Here is a 15,732-nt window from a genome sequence, read left to right on the forward strand (position 1 = left end):
CCGGTGAACCACAAGATGAAACAAGGATAGCGAGTGAAAAGGATCTGGCTACGAGTGAAAAGGATCTGGCTACACTCATACTGTCACTGACCATTACGCAAAAAAAGCAAATTGAACAATAAACTTCGGCGTCTCAACACTGTAACGAACTCCATCGTTATTCCCCAACATCACCTCAGACCACTCTGCGCGTAACTGGACAATATGCTTGGCGCCAAACCGTACGTGGACGCGGACAGTTCTGTACGGGGACGCGGACATTTCCAGAACGCGGACATGAGCAGTGCCACATAATAAACTACACCCAGTCTTTAAAGTCGGGTACATTAGTAATATTATTTTATTTATTATGTCAAACAAAAGAAAATCGTTTTTTAAAACAAGATTTTGAGATCTGGGCACGTATCCAAAAAGCGTCTCAGAGTAGAAATATTGGTCCTCTCTCTCCCCAGACAGACTCATTTAATACTGGGTCATTACAATATTTTGAGATCTGGGCCCATATCCAAAAAGCGTCTCAGAGTAGAAAATGTGTCGTATAAGTGCTGAGAATAAAGCCATTTTAGTCCTACTCTTATGGGTATAAATTAAAGCTATGCATGAAGCCTCTTTATTCATAAGTGTCCCACCTAGTTGGCAGATATTTAGGACACCTCATGAGCTGTCCTAACCAGTTAAGAGGTACCAGCAGGTGTCTTGATAATAGAAACATGCAGCGAGTCAGTGGTTTCTGTACCACATGTAATTGCTTTGGAGCAGTGGCGACCTGTCATTCAGGGCAGTTTAGCAGATGCTTTAGCAGATGCTCTTACCCAGAGCGATTTACAGTAAGTGCATTCATCTTAAGATAGCTAGGTGAGACAACCAGATAATACAGTCAAATATACAGGATACGAACATTCAATTTCAGCTAAACAATGGATATATAGCGTTTTGCAATAATAATAATAATAATAATGATATACATTTAAAATCTATTAATTAAACATCTGAGAACAGTAATATTGAAGGTACCCATAAGCAACCATTTCTGACTAAAAAACACATGTGAAAAATTGTGGAAATAGCATTTAGGAAATAAACTCTTAATAATTCTTAAACAAAATTGTCATCTCACCTCTTAGCTTTGGTGTCATGTTCCCCAGAGAGACTCATTTTAGAGGCAGGACCCCCCTCCTCTCTCTCCCCAGAGAGACTCATTTTAGAGGCAGGGCCCCCCTCCTCTCTCTCCCCAGAGAGACTCATTTTAGACCACTGACCCCTAAACAGAGATCCAACATGTTGGTTGTAGTTAACACAGTAATTCTTGAATGTGAATTGTTATAATTTATTAATTATCTCTTACACAACATTTACTAACAGACATATCGAAACAGTCAGGTGATTTAATGCAATCACATGAATATGTAGTTGTGACATCTCTTCACCATGGCCATGTCACACCCTTATTTGTATTCATTAAAAGTCGGCCATTTATTATTTTTGAATCTGTTCTTTTCTAAACGTATCTGAGAATGTAGACAGAAGGGCTAAAACAGGCTTGATTGATCTGGGGGGGATCAGTGATCTATACAGAAAGGTTTTTTGCAACAATTAAGAGATTCTTTATAATTTAAAGTCGGCTAGGTTATAATGTATAACAGTTTATTTTTTTGTGTAAAGCAGATCAAGGTCTATACCTCAGCCAGTGGCGACCCGTCATTCAGGGCAGGTGGCCTTTCCTGTTTTGCATGTTATTGTGGCATTAATACATGTCACATATCAGTTCGCTAACAACATAAAAATATATACACTACCGGTCAAAAGTTTTAGAACACACACTCATTCAAGGGTTTGTCTTTATTTTTACTATTTTCTACATTGTAGAATAATAGTGAAGACATCAAAACTATGAAATAACACATATAGAATCATGTAGTAACCAAAAAAGTGTTAAACAAATCAAAATATATTTAATATTTGAGATTCTTCAAATAGCCACCCTTTGCCTTGATGACAGCTTTGCACACTCTTGGCATTCTCTCAACCAGCAACCCGTTATTCAGGGCAGGTGGCCTTTCCTGTTTTGCATGTTATTTTGGCATTAATACATGTCACATATCAGTTTGCAAAAAATGTAAAAATAAATAAATATATATATCATTGAGTTAATAAAGCCGCATACAAACATGGTCTCCTTTTTGTTTTCTTGAGTAAGGCAGCTCCAAAATGCCGGTGTTTCAGCCTAGCTCAGTGCTTTCTGTGGTGGTGGGGTAAGACAGAAGAAAATACGGAGCGCTGTGCCGTGATTGGCTCAGTGTTCTGTCATTCATGGGGACACTACGTCACCGCCAAGTCTAAGGGTAGAGCTAGAAAATGCAAGCCCCTTGGGTGCTGCCATAGAGTTACATTAGAAGTGCCCATCCAAGAAGGTCATTGGCCAACAGATAAAATGACCTCAAATCACATTATATCTACAGTAGCTTTGATTGGACTGATCATGTCAACATCATACTTTCAAAATCTTAGCCAGCAGTCATCATCATGAATCAAGTCGACAATCTACAGGCAAATCCTTTTTAATCCTTGTCATATGAAGATAAATAATGAAGAGAAATGATAGGACAGCTGTTGGGACTCTGCTGTTGGGACTCTGCTGTTGGGACTCTGCTGTCGGGACTCTGCTGTTGGGACTCTGCTGTCGGGACTCTGCTGTCGGGACTCTGCTGTCGGGACTCTGCTGTCGGGACTCTGCTGTTGGGACTCTGCTGTTGGGACTCTGCTGTTGGGACTCTGCTGTTGGGACTCTGCTGTTGGGACTCTACTGTCGGGACTCTGCTGTTGGGACTCTGCTGTTGGGCCAGCTTTATGTAGGCCCTAATAGTTTGTAGTTTAGCCTAGACCTACGAGAGTCTGCCCGTCTTTCCTACATATCAACACATTCATCCGACTTCTAATGTTACCGAGAAATACGTGCCACAGTTTCAACAGCCATTGTGTAACTGCGTAGGCTACACACTTACTTTCACGTTCATATGGGGAAATCACATAACTTCTTACAGTCGCTGGTGCAGCCGCCTGTTCTCTTGCAGATGAAGTAGCTTTTATAGGCGACTCATTCAACCAGCCTAAACAACAGTAAATAAAAGATGTCAAATGGTCAAAAGTCAATCCTGATATAGCCATGTACATCAAAGAGAGGTGTATTGCTACAGATGTAGGATCTTAATTTTAGCCAGTTTGCTACAGCAGGAAAATAATCCTGCAGCAACAGGACATTTGAATTATTATGTGGATTATAATTAATGAACAATTCTTTTAATAGAAAAGTGGAATTGATCATCTTCAGAAACCTTTTTTAAAGCTTAATACACTCAAATACACTACAAGTTTCAGTTCTCCTGCAACTGGGTGATCACATTAAGATCCTACATCTGTACAGAGATTATGTCTTTATCTAAATAAGGCAGTTTGAGTTATTAGCAAAAATGTTGCAACGGTCAGCTGCTCTAAACCTATGTGATTGGATGTTATAGACCCCCATCTGAACAGTTTCTTTCCCCATGCTGTAGCCCTCACCAACTGGCCATCTGGTCCATAGAGACTAAAGGACTATACACTCTATGCTGCTCACCACATCAAGCCATCTCTGAACTGTACACTACCATCTGGCCCATAGAGACTAAAGGACTATACACTCTATGCTGCACACCACATCAAGCCATCTCTGAACTGTACACTACCATCTGGCCCATAGAGACTAAAGGACTATACACTCTATGCTGCTCACCACATCAAGCCATCTCTGAACTGTACACTACCATCTGGCCCATAGAGACTAAAGGACTATACACTCTATGCTGCACACCACATCAAGCCATCTCTGAACTGTACACTACCATCTGGCCCATAGAGACTAAAGGACTATACACTCTATCTTACTATTTCATCCTTCCACAAGATATAGTCCCGACACAAGGGGTTGCTACCCAAGCCGGCTGGTCGTTCGTTCTATCGGTTCGGTTGCCAGAGACACAAACCATTAGTTAAGTCTTTTCGTTCTAAATGTTCCAAATTAAGATCCTACACATGTATGTTTAAATGTACTTGGTGAATAAAGGTGATTTATTGATTTAGCAAAAGTTGAGTCTCTAGATTCCCTTGCTGCTCTGGGGAAATAATGTAATGGAAATCATGGGCGATTTAAACTGGGCCTGGTTATCTCCAAACTTTGAGACCATGTCATTTATTATATTTCACCCAATTGATAAAGGCAGCTAGAAGGCTGAACCCAGAAGACAACTCTAAATCAACACTAACTGATATTATCCTCAAATCCTTTCGCTCATATTATTGTGTCTCTGTGTTCAACAGGTAGTCTATGACATCAGTAGTGTATCAAACAGGGCAGGGAAGAGAACCCAGGTCGATGGTGAGAAAGGCAAACACCCTACGCATCGCACCAATAGGGTTAACCCACATGGTGGGAATTGGAATGTGGCTCACACTGCCCCCTCCGACCAGGAAGTCGACTACTCACACGTCCGGGCCGTGCGTTCTGATGGCCTCACAGCCGCCATTCCAATTCTGACACCAATGTAGCGAACAGCAGGGCAGGGAAGCAAACCAGGGTTGCTCGTGTGAAAGGCAATCACCCTACGCATCGCTCCATTGGCACCAATAGGGTTACAGTCACCCTACGCATCGCTCCATTGGCACCAATAGGGTTACAGTCACCCTACGCATCGCTCCATTGGCACCAATAGGGTTACAGTCACCCTACGCATCGCTCCATTGGCACCAATAGGGTTACAGTCACCCTACGCATCGCTCCATTGGCACCAATAGGGTTACAGTCACCCTACGCATCGCTCCATTGGCACCAATAGGGTTACAGTCACCCTACGCATGGCTCCATTGGCACCAATAGGGTTACAGTCACCCTACGCATCGCTCCATTGGCACCAATAGGGTTACAGTCACCCTACGCATCGCTCCATTGGCACCAATAGGGTTACAGTCACCCTACGCATCGCTCCATTGGCACCAATAGGGTTACAGTCACCCTACGCATCGCTCCATTGGCACCAATAGGGTTACAGTCACCCTACGCATCGCTCCATTGGCACCAATAGGGTTACAGTCACCCTACGCATCGCTCCATTGGCACCAATAGGGTTACAGTCACCCTACGCATCGCTCCATTGGCACCAATAGGGTTACAGTCACCCTACGCATCGCTCCATTGGCACCAATAGGGTTACAGTCACCCTACGCATCGCTCCATTGGCACCAATAGGGTTACAGTCACCCTACGCATCGCTCCATTGGCACCAATAGGGTTACAGTCACCCTACGCATCGCTCCATTGGCACCAATAGGGTTACAGTCACCCTACGCATCGCTCCATTGGCACCAATAGGGTTACAGTCACCCTACGCATCGCTCCATTGGCACCAATAGGGTTACTTGGTTGGAAATATTACCAATGTTCCCTCTAAGCTGCGTCCATGCGCAGGCTCACAGCTCCCCCGGGACTGCCACACAGAAGAAATATCAGCATGCGCAGAGAAGTATGAGATTGAACTTCACTGAACTTTCTAGAGATTTCACTGTTAGTTTTTTTATTTTTATTTCACCTTTATTTAACCAGGTAAGCCAGTTGAGAACAAGTTCTCATTTACAGCTGCGACCTGGCCAAGATAAAGCAAAGCAGTGCGATAAAAACAACAACAACACAGAGTTACATATGGGATAAACACAACGTACAGTCAATAACACAATAGAAAATCTATATACAGTGTGTGCAAAAGGTAGTTGGGTGGGCTAATTTCAGATGGGCTGTGTACAGGTGCAGTGATCGGTAAGCTGCTCTGACAACTGATGCTTAAAGTTAGTGAGGGAGATCAGAGTCTCCAGCTTCAGAGATTTTTGCAGTTCGTTCCAGTCATTAGCAGCAGAGAACTGGAAGGAATGGCGGCCAAAGGAGGTGTTGGTTTTGGGGATGACCAGTGAGGTAAACCTGCTGGAGCGCATAATACGGGTGGGTGTTGCTATGGTGATCAATGAGCTAAGATAAGGCGGGGATTTGCCTAGCAGTGATTTATAGATGACCTGGAGCCAGTGGGTTTGGCGACGAATATGTAGTGAGGGCCAGTCAACGAGAGTGTTACTGATCACAATGGTGGGTAGTATATGGGGCTTTGGTGACAAATGGATGGCACTGTGATGAACTACATCCAATTTGCTGAGTAGAGTGTTGGAGGCTATTTTGTAAATGACATCGCCGAAGTCAAGGATCGGTAAGATAGTCAGTTTTACGAGGGCATGTTTGGCAGCATGAGTGAAGGAGGCTTTGTTGCGAAATAGGAAGCTGATTCTAGATTTAACTTTGGATTGGAGATGCTTAATGTGAGTCTGGAAGGAGAGTTTACGGTCTAATCAGACCTAGGTATTTGTAGTTGTCTACATATTCTAAGTCAGACCCGCAGAGAGTAGTGATTCTAGTCGTGCGGGTGGGTGCAAGCAGCGTTCGATTGAAGAGCATGCATTTTGTTTTACTAGTGTTTAAGAGCAGTTGGAGGCTACGGAAGGAGTGCTGTATGGCATTGAAGCTCGTTTGGAGGTTTTATAACACAGTGTCCAATGAATGGCCAGATGTATACAAAATGGTGTCGTAATGCAGGCCGAATAAATGCTTCACAGAGTTCAAGTAACAAACACATCTCAACATCAACTGTTCGGAGGAGACTTGCTTGAATCAGGCCTTCATGGTTGAATTGCTGCAAAGAAACCACTACTAAAGGACACCAATAATAAGAAGAGACTTTCTTGGCCAAGAAACATGAGCAATGGACATTAGACCGGTGGAAATCTGTCCTTTGGTCTGATGGGTCCAAATTGGAGATTTTTGGTTCCAACCGCCGTGTCTTTGTGAGACGCAGAGTAGGTGAACGGATGATCTCTGCATGTGTCGTTCCCACCGTGAAGCATGGAGGAGGAGGTGTGATGGTGTGGGGGTGCTTTGCTGGTGACACTGTCTGTGAATTATTTAGAATTCAAGGCACACTTAACCAGCATGGCTACCACAGCATTCTGCAGCGATACACCATCCCATCTGGTTTGGCCTTAGTGGGACTATCATTTGTTTTTCAACAGGACAATGACCCAACACACCTCCAGGCTGTGTAATGGCTACTTGACCAAGAAGGAGAGTGATGGAGTGCTGCATCAGATGACCTGGCCTCCACAATCACCCGACCTCAACCCAATTTAGATGGTTTGGGATGAGTTGGAACACAGAATGAAGGAAAAGCAGCCAACAAGTGCTCAGCATGCAAAAGCATTCCTCATGAAGCTAGTTGAGAGAATGCCAAGAGTGTGCAAAGCTGTCATCAAGGCAAAGGGTGGCTACATTGAAGAATCTAAAATCTATTTTTATTTGTTTAACACTCTTTTGGTTACTACAGGATTCCATATGTAGAAAATAGTAAAAATAAAGAAAAAACCCTTGAATGGTGTGTCCAAAATGTTGACTGGTACTGTATATGCAAATAGACCATTGCTATATATGGATTTGTACCATTCACTTTGAACTGTTTTTACAGCATCAGCGGTTGTGAGTCGATGCGCTTGTTTCGAGATCAAAGCAAGAGCTACATGTTGCGACGTGTGGACATTTATTAATATCCTTTGATAGTTAGTGAGTTATTAGCCCAGTTGTAGATCATTTGTTCATATCCTTTACTAGTTAGTGAGTTATTAGCCCAGTTATAGATCAGTTGTAGTCAGCAATAGGAGAGTGATTGCTTTCTACAACAGCACAAAACATGTACATTTCTAGACATCTTTGAAAAGCGAGTCAGATAAAGAGTTTTTTCTGTCTTAAAGGGGCAGTGTTATATTTTGAGACATGCTTGAATAAACTAAGTAGCCAATAGGCAGAGGGTAGCATAATTTGTCTGATTCTCTGTAATAATGGTATGAGAATAATGATGCATTTTATTTAGTTAAGTGGTTTCCTGCATCATCACAACAAAATGTTCAGTCACCTCCTCCTTGTGTGAAGGACAAGTAGATAAACAGGTTAATGTCAAGCTCTGCATGTTTTGTTCAAAAGTCTCATGGAATGTAGGCTTACATTGAACACCATACATTGGCTGCTACTGTAGGCTGAATGATAGAACAGCTATTTCCATGTTAAATGTTATTGGAGGCCTTTTTTACATTATGATCAAATAGCCTACTCGGTCTCTGTCTAAACTGTAACTTAAAGTGGGTACAGCCTCAATGTTCACAGTAAACTCATGCCGGAAGTTGCACAGATTGCTACACTATAGTAGAATTACATTTATCATACGAAATGTGAAATGTAGAACTATGACGAATGAATATTGACATATTGAATTCATAGGAGGTTGGTGGCACCTTAATTGGGGAGGACGGGCTTGTGGTAATGGCTGGAGCGGAATAGGTGGAATGGTATCATTAATATGAGCCGTCCTCCCCTCAGCAACCACTGATTGAATTTGACTTGCCCACGTCCAGTTAGCACCATTTTGTATGATTAAACTGTCAAGTCATTATATATTTTCCATTCTGAGAGCACCTTCCTGATGACTGGCACTCTGTACATTCCTATGGATGAGGCCTGAGCTGGAATGTGAAGTTAACTGAAGCTAGCTAACTTTAGAAAACCAGTATATCTAGCTAGCATCATAGTACACCCCTCAGGCTAAGTTCAGGTTACAGCATGAGGCAGGCATCAACAGCCGAGTTGTAGGCTACAACCTGGGTTGTATTCATTAGTTTACTCCGCAGCCAACAGTTTTTAAATGTTGCATAAACAGTTTACTCCAAACGCTGTACAACGTGACCTAAACGGTTTCCGTTGACAAACGTTTTGCTACGGTGGGCACTAATGAATACACATAACCTGTTTTGAGGAAGTGTAAGTTGTTGTTAGTCTTTCCACAGTATGTATTTGTCTCTCTTTCACACAACATACCTTCCTGAGTGAAAAGAGTTAACAGTAGATTAGAAAGAGAAAATGTTAGTTGCTTGTTGTGTTTTAAGCCTGTTTTGAGAAGACAAGTCTATAGACCTATGATACAGTACACTCTTAGAAAAAAGAGTTCCAAAAGGGTCCTCTGGCTGTCCCCACAGGAGAACGCTTTTGGGTTCCAGGTAAAACCATTCTGGCTTCCATGTAGAACCCTCTGTGGAAAGGATTCTTCATGGAACCCAAAAGGGTTCTACCTAGGACCAAAAAGGGTTCTACAAATGGTTCTCCTATGGGGACAGCCAAAGAACCCTTTTAGATTCTAGATAGTGTAACCTGGGGCACACAGATGGAAACAGAACGAATTCACCCCACGCATCTAATTTATATCCAAAACATTTTAAGGAGAGTAGGCCTATTATAACACTGTCCACAAAACATATCATCAACTATATTAATACACATAACAATATCATCAACTATATTAATACACATAACAATATCATCAACTATATTAATACACATAACAATATCATAAACTATATTAATACACATAACAATATCATCAACTATATTAATACACATAACAATATCATCATAAATTTGGATACACATAACAATCGTCGTCTTACCTTTTATATGTCGCTCAATAGAAGTAGAGTCTGGAATGATCATTCGGTGGTGGAAAGTTCCTTTTGTTTGTTCTGCTCATTTCCATATCAGGTTCTACCTGTTCTCTCTCCCACTCCCTGTCTCTTTATAGCTCTTACAATGTGCCTTGGCATACATTCTACAAGTGTCTGGAACTCCAAATGTAGTTCTGATTTAGTGTTCCAAATGAAAACAATTTGATTAAACTGGTTAATATGGTTAAAATACATTAAGACTGAGTAATGCTGTGATTGTTTTTATTATTTTGTTATGTATTGAAATGTTAGACTTTATTTTCCCTATGTCCTTTCAATATAGGAACAATTTGTGAAATGACTTCTGTAAATATGGACAAAAGTCTATGGATTAATTTGATGGTATGTGTCTTGCAACATTATGTAAAATGACAGGTTGAGAAACACTGCATCTTCCTAGGTACATATGTGAGAAGGAACGCAAACTGTCTCCCTATGTGTGTGCCATCCCTAAACATCGAGTGTTTGTGGTTCATTAAAATGTTTATTGTCAAGATAAAAAAAGAAATAAAAAAAAGGTATTGAACTCTATTGGAGGGATGTGACATCATTCTTCCACAAGAAATTCCATAATTTAGTGTTTTGTTGATGGTTATCTTCAATTGGGTTGAGACCTGGTGACTGAGACGGCCATGGCATATTGTGAAACATCAGCAAGTTCAGCAGTCTTCATCACTGAAGCTCCTGCCAAACGTGCCCCAACAACCACCAATCGCTAAGCTCTTCCCGAGCAGGGTCGCAGTCTCTCTTCGTTGCAGCTCCTCTCTCCCCAGGGGTAACAGCTCCTCTCTCCCCAGGGGTAGCAGCCCCTCTCTCCCCAGGGGTAACAGCTCCTCTCTCCCCAGGGGTAGCAGCTCCTCTCTCCCCAGGGGTAGCAGCTCCTCTCTCCCCAGGGGTATCAGCTCCTCTCTCCCCAGGGGTAACAGCTCCTCTCTCCCCAGGGGTAACAGCTCCTCTCTCCCCAGGGGTATCAGCTCCTCTCTCCCCAGGGGTAACAGCTCCTCTCTCCCCAGGGGTAACAGCTCCTCTCTCCCCAGGGGTAGCAGCTCCTCTCTCCCCAGGGGTAGCAGCTCCTCTCTCCCCAGGGGTAGCAGCTCCTCTCTCCCCAGGGGTAGCAGCTCCTCTCTCCCCAGGGGTATCAGCTCCTCTCTCCCCAGGGGTAACAGCTCCTCTCTCCCCAGGGGTAACAGCTCCTCTCTCCCCAGGGGTAGCAGCTCCTCTCTCCCCAGGGGTAGTAACTCCTCTCTCCCCAGGGGTAACAGCTCCTCTCTCTCCAGTGGTAACAGCTCCTCTCTACCCATCAATATGTCTTCCTCGTCTTGTCTGGTGTCTCTCTCCATCATATCCTATTCTTCTGTTGCTGTCTCTGTGTCTTGTCTGGTGTCTCTCTCCATCATATCCTATCCTTCTGTTGTTGTCTCTGTGTCTTGTCTGGTTTCTCTCTCCATCATATCCTATTCTTCTGTTGCTGTCTCTGTGTCTTGTCTGGTGTCTCTCTCCATCATATCATATTCTTCTGTTGCTGTCTCTGTGTCTTGTCTGGTGTCTCTCTCCATCATATCATATTCTTCTGTTGCTGTCTCTGTGTCTTGTCTGATGTCTCTCTCCATCATATCATATTCTTCTGTTGCTGTCTCTGTGTCTTGTCTGGTGTCTCTCTCCATCATATCCTATTCTTCTGTTGCTGTCTCTGTGTCTTGTCTGGTGTCTCTCTCCATCATATCCTATTCTTCTGTTGCTGTCTCTGTGTCTTGTCTGGTGTCTCTCTCCATCATATCCTGTTCTTCTGTTGTTGTCTCTGTGTCTTGTCTGGTGTCTCTCTCCATCATATCCTGTTCTTCTGTTGTTGTCTCTGTGTCTTGTCTGGTGTCTCTCTCCATCATATCATATTATTCTGTTGTTGTCTCTGTGTCTTGTCTGATGTTTCTCTTTAGTTTTGCAATCCAAATTTGGAGCTATTGGAATTGTAACATGTTGTCCCATGTACATGGTGTAATTTACTGATGGTCCCTAATTAACCCCATAGGGATATCCAAAGTCAACCCAAATTTACCACAGGCATTACGATTGGGTCGCGTGCAGTTGCATTCTGAATGGATTATTACTTGGTGTGGGCATGTGGGCAACCTTCATTTACGTTGTGATGCAGTCACAACCACAAGTCTCACTAAACTCAGTTTTGGAAAAGACTGACTTTATGACCAAAATTATCCTATTTACACTTTGCAGTCAATTTTGACAGTAGAATAAATGTATCTGACTCATATCGATGCCACATAGGCTGTTTGCTAAATGATAAGTTGGTTTTTAACTGCAGTTGCTGTTTAAAGTTACTGTATACTGACACGACCAGGGCAACACAACTGGAAAATAAAATTCAAGTGTCCACATAACAGCGCAACAGAACTCCAAACATCAAATCAAACCAAATGTTATTTGCCACATGCGCCGAATACAACATGTCTAGATATTACAGTGAAATGCTTACTTACAAGCCCTTAACCAACAATGCAGTTTTTCAGAAGAAAAAATAAAAAATAGAAAGTGTTAAGTAAAAAATAGATAAATAATAATAATTAAAGAGCAGCAGTAAAATATAATAAAAGCAGGGACATGACAATAATAAACATAATAAACAGCCATGACAGATAAGAAGCTACAGTACAGAGCCCTACATGGCCCCCAGGGTACATGAATATGGTGATTTCAATACAGCTACATGGCCCCCAGGGTATATGAATATGGTGATTTCAATACAGCTACATAGCCCCCAGGGTACATGAATATGGTGATTTCAATACAGCTACATGGCCCCCAGGGTACATGAATATGGTGATTTCAATACAGCTACATAGCCCCCAGGGTACATGAATATGGTGATTTCAATACAGCTACATAGCCCCCAGGTACATGAATATGGTGATTTCAATACAGCTATATAGCCCCCAGGGTATATGAATATAAAGAGACATGGGACAAAACAATGGACCTGTAGAATGGAATAAGTTATACGACCTCTATGATTCTTTTCATTTGTCAGTTCTTCCAGCTAATGTGAGATGTTTAGATGACATAACATTTGAGGACACATACTGTAATTTAGCTGGCCATCTTTTCCCCTCCCTTTCTGGCTGTCCTCCCCCTTCCCTTCTAAGTTCAAGTTCAAAAATATGGTTTATTTGTCATATACACACGATAAACATGATGGGTGGGTTCACTGATACAGATTAATCCTAGACTAAATTGCACTTTTAAACTGGACTAACTGAAATGGCATTTCTCAGACATGGCTATGAATACATAAGGGTGCTAATTTAAAAAACTCACAAAAGCTCTGACAATGATACGTAAAGCTTATTAAAGAGCAGTGATACTATCAAGAGCAGTGATACTATCAAGAGCAGTGATACTATCAAGAGCAGTGATACTATCAAGAGCAGTGATACTATCAACAGCATTGATACTATAAAGAGCAGTGATACTATCAACAGCATTGATACTATCAAGAGCAGTGATACTATCAACAGCATTGATACTATCAAGAGCAGTGATACTATCAACAGTAGTGATACTATCAACAGCAGTGATACTATCAAGAGCAGTGATACTATCAACAGCAGTGATACAATCAAGAGCAGTGATACTATCAAGAGCAGTGATACTATCAAGAGCAGTGATACTATCAAGAGCAGTGATACTATCAACAGTAGTGATACTATCAACAGCAGTGATACTATCAAGATCAGTGATACTATCAACAGCAGTGATAATATCAAGAGCAGTGATACTATCAAGAGCAGTGATATTATCAAGAGCAGTGATACTATCAAGAGCAGTGATACTATCAACAGCAGTGATACTATCAAGAGCAGTGATACTATCAACAGCATTGATACTATCAACAGCAGTGATACTATCAAGAGCTGTGATACTATCAAGAGCAGTGATACTATCAAGAGCAGTCATACTATCAAGAGCAGTGATACTATCAACAGCATTGATACTATCAAGAGCAGTGATACTATCAACAGCAGTGATACTATCAAGAGCAGTGATACTATCAACAGCATTGAAACTATCAAGAGCAGTGATACTATCAACAGCAGTGATACTATCAAGAGCAGTGATACTATCAAGAGCAGTCATAATATCAAGAGCAGTGATACTATCAACAGCAGTGATACTATCAAGAGCAGTGATACTATCAAGAGCAGTCATAATATCAAGAGCAGTGATACTATCAACAGCATTGATACTATCAAGAGCAGTGATACTATCAAGAGCAGTGATACTATCAACAGCAGTGATACTATCAAGAGCAGTGATACTATCAAGAGCAGTGATACTATCAAGAGCAGTGATACTATCAACAGCAGTGATACTATCAACAGCAGTGTGTGGGTTCTTCTCTTTTTTTTCATCTTATTGAACTTTTACCAGGCACCTGCAAAAAAGACAGCTCAGATGTGCGAGTGCCTTTTGAAGTTTAAACTGGACTAACTGAAATGGCATTTCTCAGACATGGCTAAAAATAGTCTCAGATTTGCTCTAGTCTATAATGAAAAAGTCTGATTTCCAGAAGGACGATTAAAGTTAATCTAGATCTAAGTGAAGTCTTAACTTAAACCTGGTCAGAGGTAGGTTTAACTTCAGATTAATGGATGTTGGCTCCCAGGTTGACCTTGGTAATGGAGGAAAATGGATTACCTGGACTATATCAATGATGATCACAGAGCATCACCAAGGCCTGACAGAAGGGCAGTTATAGACGGGAGCATCCACTGAAGGATTTGGATGATGTCAATTTCTGTGACCATTTCCGTATGTACAGAGAAAATGCAGCTGAAATCATTTGTTTTCTTGAGCCAAGCATCCTCTCCTTCCCTACAAGTACTGATCACCTTGAGGTTTTTGGCATCTGGAACCGTCCATCGTGAAACAGGATATATGAGTGGTGTAAGTGAACTGACTATATGCAGAATAGTCCACAAAGTCTGCAATTCTACAGGTGAACTGAAAGACAATTCCATCAAGTTCCCTGATGCTGTTGCCCAAGCCAACTACAAGGTAGAGTTGTATGAATATGGGATCTTCCCTGGAGTCATTGACTGTATAGATGGATGTCATATTCCCATCAAGTGTCCCTCTACAGCAGAGTATAGGAATCGTAAAAACTGGTTCTCAATAAATGTACAAAGTGTGTGTACTCCCAATGCGTAGTTCTCCAACATTGTTGCACGTTGGAAAGTTGCAACTCATGACTCAAGGATTTCCCAAAATTCTTCTTTGTGTGCTCAGCTTGAAGGAGGACAACATAGTGGAATCATATTTGGTGACAGTGGGTATGTACAGACTAACTTCTTGTTCACTCCCTATCTTCCTGCAATAGGACCTGAACAACAACGGTAAAACCAAGTTCATATCCACACCAAATGTTTGGTGTATGGAAGTCGTTTCCAGTGTCTTTGGTTCAGTGGTCCCGAACCCACAACCCTGGCGTTACAAGCTCCATGCTCTACCAATTGAGCTACAGAGGACCACGCATAGATGCTTATGCTATGCAACACTTCTTACAGCAAAGATAGCTCAAGTCATTGAAGCAAACAATAGCCATGGATTGGTAACAAAAAGCTTTTTAATTCACAAATGGAAATATTGGGACCCTGAACAGACAACAAGAAAGGAGATGGAGACACCACCTGGTCTCACTGGAGACACCACCTGGTCATACTGGAGACACCACCTGGTCTCACTGTAGACACCACCTGGTCTCACTGGAGACACCACCTGGTCTCACTGGAGACACCACCTGATCTCACTGTAGACACCACCTGGTCTCACTGGAGACACCACCTGGTGATACTGGAGACACCACCTGGTCTCACTGGAGACACCACCTGGTCATACTGGAGACACCACCAGGTCACACTGGAGACACCACCTGGTGATACTGGAGACACCACCTGGTCTCACTGTAGACACCACCTGGTCTCACTGGAGACACCACCTGGTCACACTGGAGACACCACCTGGTCTCACTGGAGACACCACCTGGTGATACTGGAG

This window comes from Coregonus lavaretus (genome assembly GCF_964263955.1).
Source record: "Coregonus lavaretus genome assembly, contig: HAP1_SCAFFOLD_4965, whole genome shotgun sequence".
NCBI classification, from domain to species: domain Eukaryota; kingdom Metazoa; phylum Chordata; class Actinopteri; order Salmoniformes; family Salmonidae; genus Coregonus; species Coregonus lavaretus.